Raw genomic sequence first — 9,142 nt, 5'->3', positions numbered from 1 at the left:
AGGTCATGATCTCACAGTTTGTGAGTTCGAGCCCCACATTGGGCTCTGTGCTGACAGCTCAGAGCCTGGAGCCTGCTTCGGATTCTGTGTCTCTCTCTCTCTCTGCCCCTCCCCTGCTTGCCCTCTGTGTCTCTCAAAAATAAACATTAAAAAAAATTTTTTTAAAAAGCAGTGAGCACACAACGAATGAATAGTGTAAAGTTGTGCCAGATTAACCTGTACCTGGGCTGCGAGGGAGGTGTCTGTGCACCTGAGCACGTGTGTGTTATGCTAAAGATCAGTGTGCTCTCTTCACAAGGGTGGTAGATGTTGGTAAGCCTGGAGATTTGTAAATGTATAGTTGTGATTCTTTTTGTTTTCTAATCATTAAAATGCCCAGTGAAAAGCCATGTAGAGACCAGTTTTGGCGAGAGCAAACATAAGCATTTAATTTCATTCTAGAAATCTGCCTAAATATCTGAAATGTGAGTAGCACAAAGACCACATTTCTTTGTAAGACACGGAGACCATGTGACTGTGGATCTGTGTTAGCTGATGAATTATAATGGGTATAGTGAATGCTGTAAGAGCATGTACTTCAAACCTGACGATTAGAGCTGGCAGCCTGTGCTAATATATTTCATTATCTTGTGTTTTTTTTTTTTAAATTTTATGTTTATTTATTTTGGGGGGAGAGAGAGAGAATGAATGGTTGAATGAATGAATAGGGGAGAAGCAGAGAGAGAGGGACACCTAATCCAAGCAGGCTCCAGGCTCTGAGCTGTCAGCACAAAGCCCAAAACTGGGCTCAAATCCATGGACCATGAGACCATGACCTGAGCTGAAGTTGGATGCTCAACTGACTGAGCCACCCATGCACCCCTTATCCTGTGCTTTTTAACTTTATTTTTAGGTTACATTTCTTCTAAAAGATTTTTTTTTTTTTTTTACATTTAACCACAAGTATGCTTTCAAGGCATGGAATACCTCTCTCAAGCTACTGTGACCATCCTATCACCAAGTCTGTCCCCACACTGTCCACAAATGCTTGGACCAGAATAATTCCAAGTGACCAAAGAGAACTGGCTACCACCACCTGCAAAGACAGTGCTCCACTGTGACGGAACTACTAGACTGTTGGGAGATTTGCCCTGATACTTGGTATGTGCTTTCCTTCCAGTAACACTGTCTGTGGCACGTTCATTTTAAGGCATGGCTTAATTGATGCTATGAAACCATTTTCTAGCTCCTGTAAGAAGTCAGTGCTTCTGAGTATTAGCTTTGTTTTCTTAGTGACATCAGTTTGTTTTAACGTTCTCATCAGGGACGCTGTTGTGAGAGGAGATGTAAATTAGGCTTTACTCTGTTTATCCTGTGTTTCTTACAAGCAGGATTTTGATGAAATAATCTTTGGAAATCCAAAAGCCTTATGCACTATGATAGCATAATTCATTTTCTCCCTCACATCTCATATGACATCCCTCTGAAAAAAACAAAAAGAATATTTTCAGCAGGAGACAAACACAAGGGAAAGAAGGGGCTTTGGGGGTGAGATGGGGGACAGATGAGAACCGCAGAGTTTGGTGAAATGTATCTGCTCGTTCAGTATGCCGATTCTCAGTCGTCCGGCTTCCTCCACATTTCCACCCATTTGACTCCCCACCTGTAAGGGCAGCTGCTCCAAGGAGCAATTTATAAAGTTGCAGTTCATATTGTGGTTGCAGTTCCAGGACTGACATGAAATTAAATCAGTCTTGAGTGCTGTAGGATACAAAGGTACCTTCCGAGTTTGCTGAGCCCTCTATGACTCCTAATAAATCTTAGAAAGGTAGCGTTCCACCAGTAACTGTCCAGGCTCCCCTGTCATGAAAGAACCTCGCAATGGAAACAATGAAGTTTTCTTTGCGGCCGTATTTCATACCACGAGAACAAGATATACGTGGAGGCCACATTCCGCAGCACCCTTTTCCAACTTTGGGATAAGCACTTTGTAAGTTAAATGAGCCCTTAACATGCTACTTCGAGTTCCAAATGGCTGGGGCCACGTGCTAGGGAAACATCCATGAACAGTTGACTGTGCCCACAAAGGTTCTTTATTGGTTTTCAACAACAGAAGGTAAGTCTTTAAAAAGCCTGGGAGCTGATAAACTTGCCTTCGCAACAAATGTGTCATCCTTCACTCTCCAGGGACACCCGCTGAAGCTGTCGACTCCTCCTTGTGGTGGAGAAGGAGTGTGAAACAGGTGCTATCAGATGGTAATGCTGAATCATGCCCAGTGCTAACTCAGGTTTTCTAATGTTTTAAAATGTAACCTTTATTAGTCAATCAGCCCCAAATCTTAGGACACAAAGAGTCAGTTATTGAGGCCTGCACCAAGTGTTTTATTGGCATTTGCACTTAATTTTCCTCAGACCTATCTGAGCGAAATGTTACCATGATGCCCTGTGACGGTTAACTTTACGTGTCAACTTGGCTAGGCTGTGGTACCCATGGTTCCAAGTTTGGGGCCAAACACCAACCGAGATGTGGTTCTGAAGGCATGTTTCAGATGAGACTAACATTTAAATCAGTAGACTTTGAGTGAAGCAGAGTGCCTTCTATAATGTGGTTGAGTTCATCCAGTTCATCCAGTCCGTTGAAGGCCTTGAGAAGAAAGATTGAATTCCCTTGACGAAGAGGGAGTTCAGCTTCCTGAACACTTTGGACCCGAAAGGGCACCAGCTCTTCCCTGGGGCTCTAACTGCAGATTTTACTTGTCAGCCCTCACAATCCTGTGTACCAGTCCCTTAAAATACATCGTTGTCTCTCTCATGTGTGTGTGTGTGCACGTGGGGGGCGGGGGGCTGTGTATTTTAACCCTGGAGAACCCTGACTAATGCATCTCTCTTTTACAAATGACGAAACAAGTCCCAGGGATAGATATTAATTAGCTGTAGGACACGCAGCTAGTTAGTGGCAGGGTAGAGTGTGGGCTGCTGGTCCTTGAAGGGCCACCCTCCTCCTAGTCGCACAGAGAGCCGGCATTCCTCCCCGCCTGTGGCCCGCAGCCACATGAGGGGCACATGAGGAGTTGCTTGTGTTTAATCCTGTCATCGGTTTATTGGAAAGCTTTTCGCTGCAGCCTGCATGAGGGAAAACGATTTGCTTGGGATGAATGTGGCCACCAATGTGCTATTTCCCTTAATCTAAACAGGGCCTCAGGCACACTTCATTGATCATGCCTCTAAGCTGAGAGGTCGCCTTCAGGCTGGCCAGCAAATATTATGTTTCTCAGGCAGCCCTATGCTGTCAACCACATTTCCTGATCTACTCTGATTAGATATATAAACAGCTTCAGTAAAACAGAGCCCGAGCTTTGCTGTTAAAAATGTAAGATAAGGCTTCCATAAAGATTCATCAACAGCAGAGACGCTGTCTAAGTTGGGTCTGAGCCCTCAGAGCTTACGGCTTCTTTTTTCGGTGTTGTAAGGAAGGTCAGTGGGCAAATGCCTATGATTTATCATCATGCTTTAATAGTGCTTGTGCTTTGGTTAAGGGACACCTTGGGGAGAAGAAAGGGTTAAAATATTTGAGCAGGGTCACAAAGTGGTCTTGCATTAAGAACCCAGCACGGAACTGACATTACTAAAAGTTACTTAGTCATTTTGTACCTGCTAAGAGGTATCGCCCAGTCCCAGCTAAGAACCGGGAAGAAGCAGGCTGATACCTGCACGTTGCAGAAAGTTTATGAAGACCAAACACTCCCTTGAAACTCAGCTGGGGAAATGAAACAACTAAAACCAAACATCTTCTACCTTCAACCATCATGACTGTTTCCGATACATTTTGTAAGATACTCAAGTACAACGCAGGAGAAGTTTGTGAAATTTGATTATAGAGACGTGTGTTTAATCCGTGCATATTGCAATATCCTCTTCCACTGTTTGTCCCCAGGATAGATGAGATGATCTAAAGGATTTGTCCACCTCCAGTTTCTTGGAATGAGAACATATGCCTTTCCCAGATGATTTTCAGTATTTATTTTTCAGAAAGAAAGGGATCGATACCAGTTTTAAAGAAGACAAAGCAAGGTGAGAGTAAGAAGAGGTCTAGCCAATATCGTTTGGTGGGAAAATGTAAGAAATTAACATACCAGTGAAGTTTTAATTTGTTTTGATATTTATATATAATTTCTGAGACGCATTTTGCTCACATAAAGAGCTGACCATTCCCCACTTTAATGATCATTTACAATTTCCCCAAATTAATCAATGCAATTTCTACTCAATACTAAAAATAATTGCTAACATTTATTGAGCATTTTCTGTGTACCCAGGCCTGTTTACAGCACTCTACACAAATGAGCTGAGAAAATCCTGCCAGCAATCACATGGCCTGCTGCTTTCTCCCCCCTCTTAATCTCAGTCTATAAAATTATACGTGCTAAATTTAAGCCTTTCTTGAATTAGGATTGTATCCTCCCAGGTTCATGCCTGGTTTGGGTTAACATCAAATGCAAATATGTCAGGGCACCTGGTTGGCTCAGTCAGTTTATCCTCTGACTTCAGCTCAGGTCATGATCTTGTGGTTCATGGGTTCAAGCTCCCGCATCAGGCTCTGTGCTGTAGGGCAGAGCCTGGAGCCTGCTTCAGATTCTGTGTCTCCCTCTCTCTCTGCCCCTCCGCCGCTCACGCTGTTTCTCTCTGTCTCTGTCTCTTAAAAAGTAAGCAAACATTTTTTTAAAAATGCAAATATGTCCCTTAGTCTTCTGAGATAATTGTTTTATTCTCTTGGAATCATTGTAATCAACCAGTGGTTCCTATGTCTGGCTGTGCATCAGGATGGCATGAGGAGCTTTCCAAAAATGCTGGTTCCTGGGCCACACCCCCGACTGCCGGATCTTTTTTCTTTTTGCTGGTTTTAATGTTTGTTTATTTTTGAGACAGAGAGAGAGAGAGAGAGAGCGAAAGCGTGAGAGGGGAAGGGACAGAGAGAGGGGGAGACACAGAATCTGAAGCTGGCTCCAGGCTCTGAGCTGTTAGTACAAAGCCCAACGTGGGGCTCAAACCCATGAGCCGTGAGATGATGACCTGAGCTGAAGTCGGATGCTTAGCCAACTGAACTGTCCAGGTGCCCCCTTACTGCTGAATCTTTTAGAGTGGAACTCAAGAGTCGCCCCTTTTGTAGAAGTGATAACTGAATCTCATGAATGTGACAGCCAGAAGTTTACCCTGAGAGTAAATAGGTAGTAAGTGGAATTGTAGTTGATCTTAGTGCTAGTTGTGCTTATAACAATCTATTTTCTTTCCACAAGGTACTCAAATACTAAAGCTAAAATGATACTGGCTGCACGGAAGGGTACATTTGAGGCACTTTGGCCATCTCTCTGAAACGACTAGAAAAAAATGAGGATAGGTGGGCTTTCATTCTTTCCTTTAGATCAAGCATTCTTAGGTATGTTTGACACATGCCAGTGGGTTTCAGTTATTAGAGTGACTGGAGAGAACCCTTCCTTCAGATGGTTGTGGGTCTAGAAGCATGGCTGCATGGATGTCTGGGACCTTCAGCATTTTAGGAGAAGCAGACGTAACCCTGAACCCAGAGTCAGAAGCCCAGGGTGCCAGTGCTGTCCCAGTCACCTCCTATCTGCTCAGCCCTGAGCAAATCTTAGGATCTCTTTGGGAGCACTTCTAGCTTTTGCCTCTGACATCTCAGTGAAGGGCCCTGAAGGCCAAAACCCAGGCGTTCTGTAATGACGAAGCCTGCTGGTTCTCCGAACAGAGGTGCAGGGCACTCTTTTGACGAGCCCATTTCTGAAAGGGGCAAATTCTTCATGAGAGACAAAAAGTGAATCTCTGATAGTATCCAGACACAGGGAACCTGAGAGAAGGGTCTCTTCGGCTTGCTTGATATTTATAAGTGTTGGGGAAGGACAGGGTGCTCTCAGCTTTTCATCTGCAAAAGGAGCATTCTGTTCTGCCTGTCATTTTAAGAGTTCCTGCAACAGAGTTCCCCACGTTTCTTAAGGGAAGGAATTTCATGTTATAAATATTGCACTCAGGGCCTTTACTACAACAGTAAATTATTTCCTTAATTCTTTCGTAATTCCCAAGTACACAGTGCAGAGGTAAACAGATCTAGCCTTTTGCCATTTAAAGCTCTGAAGTATTTATGTATAAATCCAAGAGCACTGCAGTCCACAGTGTGCAGGTGACACACAGCAGGTTACTCTGTGCGTCCTTTAGTTGTAATTTCCTGTTTACCCAAGGTGAAGAAGCATCTTGCTACCACAGAGCGGAATCAGATATACGCCATTTGCACCCCCGAGAGCCAAAGTTACGAGGACCGTCTCTGTTTTTCAGACAAGCTGTGTTTACTCTGCCTTCAGTCCTCGATCGAGCCCCGCCCTTTTCCTTGTCATGTTGATGTTCCATGGCTCTATTTACATACTTCTCCCCAAACCAGGTGCACACATTGCGATTTCTTTCCCCTGTCATAGAAATAGATATCATATATAATCATATAGAATAATTATTACATTAATATCAAAATATAAACAATATGTAATAGTTGTATGTAACATGCAGTAATAATCACTATAGTATAAATTTCCCTTCTATGTTAATCCTACAACTGCTCAACCTTTACAACCTTGCCGTCCCCATTCTCTGCTGCTGCTGGTCACTGTTGATGACCGGGTCACATCTGAAAAAAACATGAAGTTGACAATGACCCAATCTGTAAAATAAACAGGACAGTTTTCTGAAGCCCCAACCTTACAACATGCGATTCATTCCACCGTATCTGTTGAGTTAAACTGAAAGAAATGTCAGTCTTCCCGGCTGAAGTGTGAGCAACGCGACCAGGAGGCCAAGCTTTGCACACCCTTCATGCTGTCACATTACCAGCACGGTCAGGGCCCCCGCCTGGCTTACTGACCGCCTCCAAGTGCGTTCGTGCCCTACTTCTTGCTGTAATGCCTTTCGGAATGCAACTGCGATTGGTGATTGAGCCCTTGGCCTTTGAAGCAAACATCAAAAAAGGTGCTCGTTTTGGGGTTTTGACTAATCTATTTTCAGATGCAGTGCTGACTAATCTGCCTATTTTCAGATGTGATGCTGAGTTACAGAAATGCAAAGTAAGGAGGTAGTTTAAGAATTAGCAAAAGTCTCTTAATGAGAAATTGATCTAGCATCAAGGGGGGCATCCATGTGGGTAGCTAGAACATATTTTAAGAGTATCTTAAAATCTTAGAACTACATCTATGAATGAGTCCATGCACTGTCACAGGAGATAAATACACCAGATCTTCTGGGAATTCTAGAGAACAGTCAAGTGGTGGCCCTTCTCAGTGGCTGTTTCAACTCTTGCAGGGTGTTATAGACTTGAGATTCTAGAGTCCTGAATATTGTTCCTCCAATCCCATGTCTGTCCACCTCGGGCTGTGGACATTTGGGGAATAAGCCTTTGTCGTGGGAGCTGTCCCGTACATTGTAGAACATTTAGTATCATACTCATTAGATGCAAGTGGCATTCCCTGCAAGTAGCATTTTGGAAACCAAAATGACCTTATCCCTCATTCTTCAAACTAAATGAAAACCACACGCATTTTGCATTTAAATTGCCATTAGGAAATGGACCAGATGTTCAATAGGAAAAGAAAATGCACTAGAGAAGAAAAATACAGGCTTCTTCTGTTCACAGGTGGCCTGGAGGTCATCCCAGCTCCGCCTGTTTCGGCTTCCCCTCCTGTAAACGGTTGACTTTCCTGGGCATTATGTTCTGGCTTCTTACATTTCTTTTAATGTCTTTATCCTGTATCCCATAGTGATGAGACATGTCACAGCCCGCTCTCCTCTCTCGATGTGGGCGGGGGGGGGGGGGGCAGGTAGCCACAAAGCTCCAGCTGCATCCAAGCCTGTTAAAGGACACATTAATAAGTGGGACTGTAACCATAGGAAGATGACAGAGGTGTGGAGAGGTCTAGATAGACCATTTCATCAAAAACACTGGGGGAAATGAGCTCGTATAGAGAGAGAAGGGAAAGAATGAAATAATAGAGTACACACTAACAGTCTTTCAATTTAGTGAATTATAAAGGAAAACTTTTGTACTAACCAAAGAAGGCTAGCTAGGGCAAAGGCTAGCAGGACTGAAGTTACAATATGGACCATCTTTCTAGGACTTTGCCTATGCAAGGGATTTAAGTGTATTTAAGTTCAAGGTGTACAATGTGTTGGTTTGATACATTTATAAATTGCAAAATGATTACCACCATAATATTTAGCTGTCTTCCCCATCTCTCCACATAGTTCCCATGTCTTTTTTTGTGATGAGGACATTTAGGATCTACTCTCTTAGCAACATTCAAGTACATGATACAGTATTATTAACTCTAATCATCATGCTGTGCTTCTTTTTACCTTCCCCTTTTGGAAGTCTAGTCTCTTAATCGTGAATGAACCTCGCAGCCCCTGGCTTTCCTTCTGCTCTTACGTAAACTCTTTCAGATAACTGCTGATATCAATGTGATCATTTACTCTGTCCACAGTCTGGGAGAGACCATGACTTCAGGGGCTCTGGCTGGGCCATCAGCCAGGGAAGCTCATTCTCTGTGTTCACCTGCTGCTCCCTGTGATAGGTACTCAACAAATATCTGTTGAATGAATGAATCGGTCAAGAAAGCTTAATTTTATTTTAATTTCAGGGGAAATATTTTTTTTTCTGTTTTCATAGCAGTAATAGGATGAAGACCTGTCTTAAAGTAATGTCTATCAGTTAATTAGAAGGATTAATTGTGTGTTCATTGGAAGATAACTATCATAGTAGTGAATTGTTTGCTTCAGGTTCTGGAGAAATTAAATTGGCTGAAGCATTATGAGTAGAAAAAGACCAAAGAATCACAACAGAACTGGCAGAGACTGAATAAAGGAGAGAGTTCCATTAATATCCAATTACCATAGAAGAGGGGAAGTTACTTAGAACAGCACCTGACACACATGAAGTGCTCAGGAAATGTCACTGTGATATATCACCCTCATCATCGCTATGATGACAATTTTAAGTGATGTTCTGATAAGACATTCAAAAATATCAAATCACACATTGATGGAGTGATTTCCTGTTTGTTTGTTTGTTTTGAAAGAGGGAGAGGAGGAGAATCCCAAGCAGGCTTCGAGCTGT

The 9,142-nt window shown here is 43.0% G+C and overlaps 1 long non-coding RNA gene across 1 annotated transcript; it reads left to right on the top strand.

The window, feature by feature from the left end:
- Positions 1-3,327: 3,327 nt before the first annotated feature.
- LOC123586072 lies at positions 3,328-9,092 on the top strand. Its single transcript, XR_006706587.1, has 3 exons — positions 3,328-4,050; positions 5,274-5,374; positions 7,039-9,092. It is a non-coding gene; the product is annotated as an uncharacterized LOC123586072 (long non-coding RNA).
- Positions 9,093-9,142: the final 50 nt, after the last annotated feature.

The sequence above is a fragment of the Leopardus geoffroyi genome, chromosome C3, assembly GCF_018350155.1.
Source record: "Leopardus geoffroyi isolate Oge1 chromosome C3, O.geoffroyi_Oge1_pat1.0, whole genome shotgun sequence".
Classification (NCBI taxonomy): Eukaryota; Metazoa; Chordata; class Mammalia; order Carnivora; family Felidae; genus Leopardus; species Leopardus geoffroyi.
This window is presented reverse-complemented; position numbering and strand designations above follow the sequence as displayed.